Raw genomic sequence first — 9,869 nt, forward strand, 5'->3', positions numbered from 1 at the left:
TATATGACCAATTAATATACAATAAAGAAGCCATGGATATACAATGGGAAAATGACAGCCTCTTCAACAACTGGTGTTGGCAAAACTGGACAGCTACATGTAAGAGAATGAAACTGGATTACTGTCTAACTCCATACATGAAAGTAAACTAAAAATGTATCAAAGACCTGTATGTAAATCATAAAACCATAAAACTCTTAGAAGAAAACACAGGCAAAAAGCTCTTGAATATAAACATGAGCAACTTTTTCCTGAACGTATCTCCTCAGGCAAGGTAAACAAAAGCAAAAATAAACAAATGGAACTACATCAAACTAAAAAGCTTCTGCACAGCAAAGAACACCATCAGCAGAACAAAAGGGCATCCTACAGCATGGGAGACTATATTCATAAATGACATATCCGATAGGGGTTGACATCCAAAATAACCCAGTTAAAAAAATGGGTGGAGGATCTGAACAGACACTTCTCCAAGGAAGAATTTCAGATGGCCAAAAGGCACATGAAATGATGCTTCACATTGCTAATAATCAGGGAAATGCAAATTAAACTATAATGAGGCATCATCCTACACCAGTTAAGATGGCTAACATCCAAAAGGCGAGGAACAGCAAATGCTGGTGAGTTTGCAGAGAAAGGGGAACCCTCCTACACTGTTGGTGGAAACGTAAATTAGTTCAACCATTGTGGAAAGCAATATGGAGTTTCCTCAAAAAACTAGAAATAGAAATACCATTTGACCCAGGAATTCCACTCCTAGGAATTTACCCAAAGATCCCTGATTCAAAAAGACATATAAACCCCTATGTTTATTGCAGCACTATTTACAATAGCTAGGACATTGAAACAACCTAAGTGTCCATCAGTAGATGAATGGATAAAGAAGATGTGGTACATATACACAATGGAATATTATTCAGCCATAAGAAGAAAACAAATCCTACCATTTGCAAAAGCATGAATAGAGCTAGAGGGTATTATGCTCAGTGAAATAAGCCAGGCGGAGAAAGACAAGTACCAAATGATTTCACTCATTTGTGGAGTATAACAACAAAGCAAAACTGAAGGAACAAAACAGCAGCAGACTTACAGACTCCAAGAAGGGACTAGCAGTTACCAAAGGGAAAGGGCTGGGGAGGGTGTGTTGGGAGGGAGGGAGAAGGCAATTAAGGGGCACTATGATTAGCACACATAATGTAGGGGGTTCACACGGATGGCATTAAAGCATGGAGAAGACAAGTAGTGACTCTATAGCATCTTACTGTGCTGATGGACAGTGACTGCAATGATGTATGTGTTGGGGGATATGCTAATATGGGTGAATGTTGTAACCACAATGTTGCTCATGTGAAACCTTCATAAGATTGCATATCAATGATACCTTAATAAAAAGAAAAGAACAGCTGATGACTATTCTCTTAATTGTGACATTTTACATAATTAAAATTGCTTTTAAGCCACCATTTCTCCTTCCTTGGACTAAATAATGCTAAAGTCCGCTCTTTTCAAAATAGACTGTAGTAACCAATTCTCTGCTCTTTGCTATCCAGCTCATCCAGTTATCCAAGTTCTTCCTAGAGCTTCAAACTGTCTTGGATCACTTAACTATAATTGGCCAACTCTAAAATCCAAAACATTCTTTCATTTATTTGTTCATCCATTCAACAAACAAATATTTGTTTGGAGCTTACTATGAGCTGGGAGCTTGAGATTCAGTGTAGGACAGTCAAATAAGTCCCTGAATCTCATGGAGCTCACTTCCTAAATATATTAGAAAACAAAATAAAACTGTGAAACTTACAAAGGCTATGAAAAAAATAAAACTAAACCAAGTGCTGGTCCAAAAAATGACCACGGTAGGGGCTACTTAAGAAAGCCTGTTTGGGAAAGGTCTTTCTAAAGAGGTTACCCTTGGACTATCATCTAAATGATCTTAGTAAGCAGTCACGCAAGGTGTGTTGGAAAGTGTTATAGGCAAAGGGTACAGCAATGACAGGCCCTGAGCAGGGAAGTTCAGTGTGACTGCAACATGATCTGCTAAGGGAAGAGAGCAGCGAAGAGACTAGAAAGGCATCTGAGAACCAGATCCAATCCAGACTTACTGCCTATCATTAGTAGTTCATCTTGCAAGTTCCATAGGTGGCGAGTCCAATAATAATCATATATATAAGTTTCTTCCTGGGTGATTAAAGCCAGAAGTATGATCCTATCACTGTTAGGTGCTCTCTTCTGCTTTATGGTGCCCAGGACTCTCAAGGTCTCCACCATCAGCACCAATAGCTTCCTAGTAGCTCCTCTCCAGCTTAAAGCCCTTCTTCTTATGAAACATAATGTCAAATGGATCATTTTTTACAAGCCAAGATTTAATTCTGTCATCACTGAAAAGTTGAGGCACAGCTCACATAGATTTTCACATATAATTACTCTTCCCTTAGCCACTAGGGAGCAATAGTTAAGAACTTAAGCTTTAGATTGCATCAAAATCAGGTTCTCTTTCTGTTTTTGACATTTACTGTGTGTGACTAACACATTAATTTACCTTTCTGAGATTTTTTATCTATAAAGTGGAAATTATATTCCTACCTCAGAGTTGTTGTAAGGATTGATGGAGATAATACATATTAACCCTCAATAGGTGTCCATTAGCATAATGGCCTCAATAGCATAATGATGATTCTGCTCAAAAAAGCGAAGAACACAGAATTTTGCAGTAAAAAGAGATGTTGGATCCTACCTCACCCATTTCTCTCATTTCATATTTAAGCCTCTCCAAAGCTAAATTTTGTCAATAGTCACAGAGTTCATTAGAAGTAAACCATATTTCCCTAGTCAACATTCTAATAGAGGAATTATTCAGCCATTCACCACTTGTTTTAGCTTTGGGATTGGACTTTATGAACTATACAATCATTATCTGAGTAAGTTACAAATGCAGTCTGATTCTTAATGGGGAAAACTGTGTTTGGATTAATGTGTGGTTTAATAAATACTACTGGTTAAGGATTAAGAGATTCAGAATCATGAACTCTATTTTTTATTCAATTTATTTAATAGAAAAAAGTCAATAAGAAGATGTGATTTCTATGGAGATCTCATCCACCAAATGTGGATTATAATTTATAGAAAAAGGTCAAACAAGGAAATAAATTATATATAATAGATAATAAAGAGCATTGGTAATCAAATTATTGAGCATAATGTGTATGTCAACAAAGGGTTAAAATCTAGAGAAGTAACTGTTGTAACATGGAATTATGTGAAGCCCACTTATTTCAAGTGCCTTTCACCTTGTTGATCACACAGACACAAACTGAGCTACAGAAGTATATGGGAAAAAAATCCTGAGCCTTCAGTGAAAGTTTAACAAGTGGGCTTTTACATAAACTCTCTATATTGTACTTACACCTAATCCTTATTGTTACCTTTTTAAATTACTTTATTATTTACTTATTTGTTATATAAGAAACCTGAATCACAAAAGAAAAATAAGAAATACAGATAAGCAAAAGGAAATTATTCATAATTTTATGACTCAGACACAACTATTACTAACATCTTGCCATTTATGCACACACACATACACACACACACACATACACACTAATGCTTCATCCATCCAAGTTAATTTGTATTTTGCCTAAAGAAATATACCAAAGAAAACTGATACACGTTTTTAAACTTAACATAATACTTCATTGTACAAAAAAATGATTATCACAAACATAAAAATGATTATTACATAGTACTTCATTATACAAAAAAAAGATTATCACAAATGATTATTGTGAAAAAATGATTGTCACATTTCATCCGATGAACTTCAAATGTTCACAATTTTTGTTTACTACATAATTAACCAACAACCACTTTTCTTCAGGAATATATGACAACAATTCCATTCTAATTCAACAAGACTTTATTAAACACCTTTAATGGCCCCAATATCTGAGGAAACACAAAAGAAGTGTCTATGCTTTTGAGAAACTAGATCTGCAAGCAACACACACACAAAACTCAATTACTTGGGCAAAATGATTGGTAGGAGGCAAGAAGTACACAATGAATTTCTAGGGATGACCAAGTCAAGGTCCTTCTTTTTCAAAGTCTTCACTGTGAAGTGGGAATAATACTACCTGACTTCTTCTTTCCCCACAGAAGGAAAGATAAGACTCTCTATGCACTTTGCATTCTCAAGATTTTTTGTTTACTAACACCTATTTTCTATTCCAGTCTGCTTGACAGATGGGGAGATTCCTAACTTATTTTGCAGGTACAGACCTAGCTAAGAAGGTAAATTTTTACATTTTAACTGCTTTTTAAAAAATTTTTCAGGAAGGACAGTTCATGCAGCCACTTTCAATCTACTTTGTAATTTGACTCTCACTGAATTTTTCTAATTAGCTTTAATATCTGTTTTATATAAGTATTGGTTTTATTGTATGTGGTGACCCCTATTAAGGTGGCCTGGGCTCTGCTGTTCCCTCTACCTGGACTCCTCTTCCCCCCTCTGTCACCTATTAGTTCGTCTCCTCCTGTCCTCCACCCAAGTACCCGTTCCTTAGGGAGGACTTCACTGATACCATAAATTTTGCAACTTCATGTTCTCACAGCCACATTTGTATCTTCTTTCAAGCACTCATCTCACAAGTTGTTACATATTCAGGTGTTGCTTTACCTCTGTTTCCCTCCCTCAGCAGACAGTGAGCTCAAGTTTTTGCTGACAGCTGTGTGCACAGTGCCCAGCACAGTGCACAAAACATACTAAATGTTTAATAAATATTTGTTAAATAAAGTTCCCTGAGATAAGAGATGCTATCTTTTTTTTAACCTAATTTGTTTTCATTCCCGATATTTACTCAGAGCTCTAAGCAAGATAGGTGTAGTGTGTACTATACACATGGTATTCAATAAGTGCATACTAGGGAACTCCACTACACATTTGCATTAATATAATTTTTTCAAGAATTGAAAGTAATATCTTTTTTACCCATTCCACATCTAAGGTGATTAATCCTTCTTTAACAAAAGCAGCTTATTCTAAACCTAGCTCAGTCAATCATGGTGAAACATACAGTAGGTTCTGCATACCGCATTGTCACCAGAATAAAAGCATAAAGTAAATGCATACTCTTTGTCCATGGCTCATGGAAAGATCTGACTTTTGAGTGTAGCAACGATTTATCCTATACCTGAGAAACAGGAGTACCAAGTTCGCTCAGAACTCTGGTATTAAAAGAGGCATCCAAAAGCTCTATTGAAAGTTGTTGCCATTCATTTGCTTGCTAGTCGATGCACTTCAACTTGTTATTTAAATTGGCTTTTTAAAAATTGTCTTGCTTTTCCTTGTGGTTTCAAATAAAACCCACTTAATTCATACAATTACATGTAATTATTTAGAATTACCTGTTCATCATAAATGTTGAGCTTCTAATATGTGTGAGCCACAACACTTTGTAATGTCACAATTAAAGAAATGCAGCTGAAACAGGAGTTTCTACATTTCATTCACTTCTCTGTCTCTAAAAACATCAAAAAAGTCCAAGAACTTAGTCCACTACACTCTTATTACAATTTCACTAATACTTCAAAATTCCCGTCTCTCCCTTCCTCCCTTTTAGCCCTGGAGACCGCTGCCTTGGCCTGCTGTCCTGCTCCCCAGCCTGACCCTTCCCTCCAGCCAACCCCCAAACACTCTCACCTTCCTTCCTAGGTAACCCCTGAGGAAAGTGGTTCATTGTTTTAATAGCTTTCCTCACAGGAACTGCTCAGAAAAAAATTTCTTCAGAGGACAAATGGTGAAAGGGGAAAGCTATGAATCTACACATATTAGTATTTTTCACATCAGAATTATAAGCATTCAAAACTCATCTCCTTTGATAAACAGCAAGAAGCTCTTAACATAATCTAATTCCCTGAGGCTACACTTGGTTCCTGAATGAAGGTGTGTGTGTGTGTGTGTGTGTGTGTGTGTGTGTGTGTGTGTGTGTGTGTGTGCGTGTTCAGGGTATATATCCCAGTGGTCCACAGATAAGGCACAACTGGAAAAGAGTGGAGAGAAAGGGACAGTGCCATCAAAGGGAGAACATGGCAGTGAGTGAGATCGTGCAAGTGAGCCCCAAAGCTCCTCTTTCCATATCCCAAGCCTCTTTCCACTATCACTTTGCTACACACATAGCCATGGACACTTTGGAATGCCCAGTGACATCATCTTTCAATTTGTGTCGTAAAAAACTCATGTTATCCTGCTTTGTTTTAAGGGATAACGGACGGTAGTCTTCCTAATTTTTCTCTACTGTGCTTCCATCCACACTAGGTTTGTATCTTTCTGAAGTTCCCATAACTCCTTGCTGAATGGTAACCAACCCATCCATGTATTCCTATGTGATAGACACTTAAGTAGATTTTTGTGAGTATATTTGTATAGATGGTCTCATACTATGCATGAATTTCACATCTTGTTATTTTCATGTATTAGATATCTTCCCATATCAGTATATATTGACCTGTCTCATTATCCAATAGAATTACAAAGAAAAACACCACATATACCATGTCACTTTAGCCACCTTTTACTGATGGGCATTTACATGGCGATCTTTTTTCCTCTCGGAAACAATGCTGTAGTAACATCCTTGTACAGACCCCTGGTTCACAGGTATGAGAGTTTCTCAAGTCTGGTTTCACATTAGAATCATCTGGGAAACCTTTAAAAATACTGCTTCCCATGCTCCCCAGACCCTTCCTCCACTAGACAGTTAAATCAGAATTTCTGTGAGTGGAGCCCAGGCATGGGTATTTAATGAATCTCCCCAAGTAATTTTCACATGCAACCAGGGTGGAGAATTACTACTAATTATGGAGAATTGGAATTGCTGAATTAAAGGGCATATGCATTTTATACTTTCAACTCCTTTTGTAAACAGTTAAGTTCTACACAATTGCAAAGTGTGTAATATCATTACTTCTGTTCTAAGTAAGCTTCTCAGGAAATCAAAAAGTACAAACTATGTACTGGGAAAAGTTCTCAGTACAGATGAAGCTGAAATGGCAGCTCTACAGAGATGTTCATATAAAGCATAATTATTTTCATGTCACTTGTTTATTTTGTATTACTTGTAACAATTTGCAATCATTTCTCTTAGTTGATCATTGTCTTGTACAGCACCTGATTTCCAACCCTGCTCTAAGAGAATATGAACCAGATACATCTTGTTCACCTAGTAATCCTAAAAGTGCCCATTACAACAGGGCCTAGCATCCAGGTAGTCAGTATGTGTGGAATAAATCGATCCTTGTGGTTGCCTGGCCTGTGGTTAAGCATGTTAGGACCAGGAAAATGAAAGGGAAATAGGGAAATACTGGTGGCTCTCATTTCCCAGGCCCAACATCTCCAAACAAAACAAATGTTTTATATTAGCCAAAAAGAACCTAAAAACCTATGCTATGAAGAAACAGATTGATATGTGGCAGATCTCGACCAAGTGGTTCAAAAAATGCAACACACACACAAGAGAATTAGAAGGTAGAATACAATGAGCCATCTTTAGTAATGGATTTATCCCTTCTCTGAGATTGCCCTGCACTTTGGTAAGCATCTAAAATACTTAGACAGAGAATGGTACAGTTAAGCATAAGGAACACTTGGAAGGTCTGGGCACAGAGCATATCAGCTGTCCCTGAGAACATGATTCCTCAGCTGCTGTCCTTCCTTCTCCTTACAAGTAAGTCTTGTTACCTAGACCTATAAAAAGGAGAGGCCCAGGGAGTGATTTCACTTGGATTCTGAGTATCCTATTAAGTTACTCAGGATCTTAGTTGCAGAAAGCCTCTAAAGTCTTCTTCTCACATGTAATTTCTGTATATAAGTAATAGTGACCAGCTGAGATATACATTCTGTGCATAGGACTAAACATTTCAAAAAAGACTTCAGTGTTATAAACTCTGTACATGTTTAAGACTTTCTTTCTGTAATACACTTGAACAAAGCCCAAAGAATATTAACTAAGAATGAGATCTTACACACCTTTTCTTTGAAGTTTCAGAGTGAACTATTTTTACTTTTTTTAGTTCTTGGGGAGTTTTGAATAACTTTTTAAATTTTAGAATAGTTTCAGATTTACAGAAAGTTTGAAGGGAGTTCCCATGCACTCCATAACCAATTTTCTCTACTGTTAATATCTTACTTTAGTATGGTACACTAGTCGCAACTAACAAACCAAGACTGATATGCTATTATTAGCTAAAGTCCCTGCTTTATTCAGATTTCCCTAGTTGCTACCTAATGTTCCTTTTTTATTCCCGGATTCCATCTAAGACAACACGTTACATTTACTCATCAGGGTTCATCAGGCAACTCTAGGTTGTGATAGTTAATCAATTTTTTTATAATCTCGACAATTTTTTAAGTGCTCGTCTGGAATTTTTTAGAATGCCCCTCAATGTGTGTTATATTGGTGTTTTTCTCATGATTAAGCTAAGTTATGGGTTTGAGGGAGGAGTCTGACAAATACTACCTCAACAGGCCAAGGTTAATGTCACAGTAACGTCAGGTTGATGCCATGTACCCTTGCTATGATATGAATGGCAGTGTACACTTGTGATTTCTATTTTTCAAGTAGAAAATTCTATACCAACATATTTTTCTCTATGAATTCAAAATGTGTGATATATTTTAGGTAATGTGAAGGGATTTAGATAAATAGTGAGATCAAGCCATTTCCCCCTTACTATGAAATAAAGTGTTCCTATATCAAATTTTTGCTTAGAACACATACAGCTCTTCTACTTGCAAGCCTGTCATAGATTTCAAAGGATTTCTGCACATGCACCTACATATTAAAATAGGCTCTGAATTAAAGGAAGAGCATATCCATCACTCAGTAATTGCAGAAAACCCTATCCTTTGATAATTTAAAGGAAAACAAACTCGTGGACAAATTTCTGCTTTTTTGCAAAAATGGTGTTTCTGATATAAAACATAACATGATTTTTTTAATTCTACTTATTTAAATTTGTGACAGTCAATATACTTAGTAAAATATGTTCAGGTTCCCATGACTGTCTTGTATGTAAGAAATGAGTATGAGCAGCTAATCTAGGTAATGACTGAGACCTTGATGTGGGGCAGCAATGTAGAAGGAGCTGATACAAAGCTCCTCCTGAACCTATGTGGATAATACAACCCAGTAGATCAGGCCAGCACATGAGATGAGGAGACTGATGAACTGTAGGCTAATTATGACTTAAGGGAATTATTGTTAATACAAGAGACTTAATCTCTCAGCCATAGTACACAGAGAGGAACAGTAACTTTCCTCAAGCTGGGGGATGCTTTTATATCAGACCAAAAGAAAATAGGTAATAAATCTGTATCTCTAAACACAACTACATTTAACAATTAGAATATATCATGTTTATATTTATACATATAGATTAATATATATATAGATAGATAGATAGATATGTGCATATATTATATATGTGTGTATGTATATATATACTGTTACATAAGTAATTATAAATACACTCTTTTAAAATGCCAAACGAACAACTGGGGTTGGTTTTCTGTGATTCTTTTTACCTAATTAATAATTACTTATTAATTAAATATCTCACAACTTAAATGAACAGGACTGAAGACGGTACATTGATTAATCTCATGTTTCTTAGGATGAGAGTCTAGACTTATAGACTGAGGAAGCCAAAGACAGAAAAGGAAAACTCTCCAGTTACTCATCAAAACTTACACAATATTGATAACTAAAGTCCTTTTCTCTTCATCTCCCTTGCTACTTAGGTAAATTTTAAAATATATCTTATCTCCCTAGTATGGATAAAAATAGTTAGGTGACAAATAATTAGTCTTTACG

General features: G+C 36.1%; 1 long non-coding RNA gene across 1 annotated transcript in view; it reads right to left on the reverse strand.

Annotated features, from left to right (window-relative positions):
- Window positions 1-9,869, reverse strand: part of LOC118932937 (uncharacterized) — a 102,954-nt gene that overhangs the window by 80,625 nt on the left and 12,460 nt on the right. The gene's annotated exons all lie outside the window — the stretch shown is intronic.

The sequence above is a fragment of the Manis pentadactyla genome, chromosome 6 (genome assembly GCF_030020395.1).
Source record: "Manis pentadactyla isolate mManPen7 chromosome 6, mManPen7.hap1, whole genome shotgun sequence".
Lineage (NCBI taxonomy): Eukaryota > Metazoa > Chordata > Mammalia > Pholidota > Manidae > Manis > Manis pentadactyla.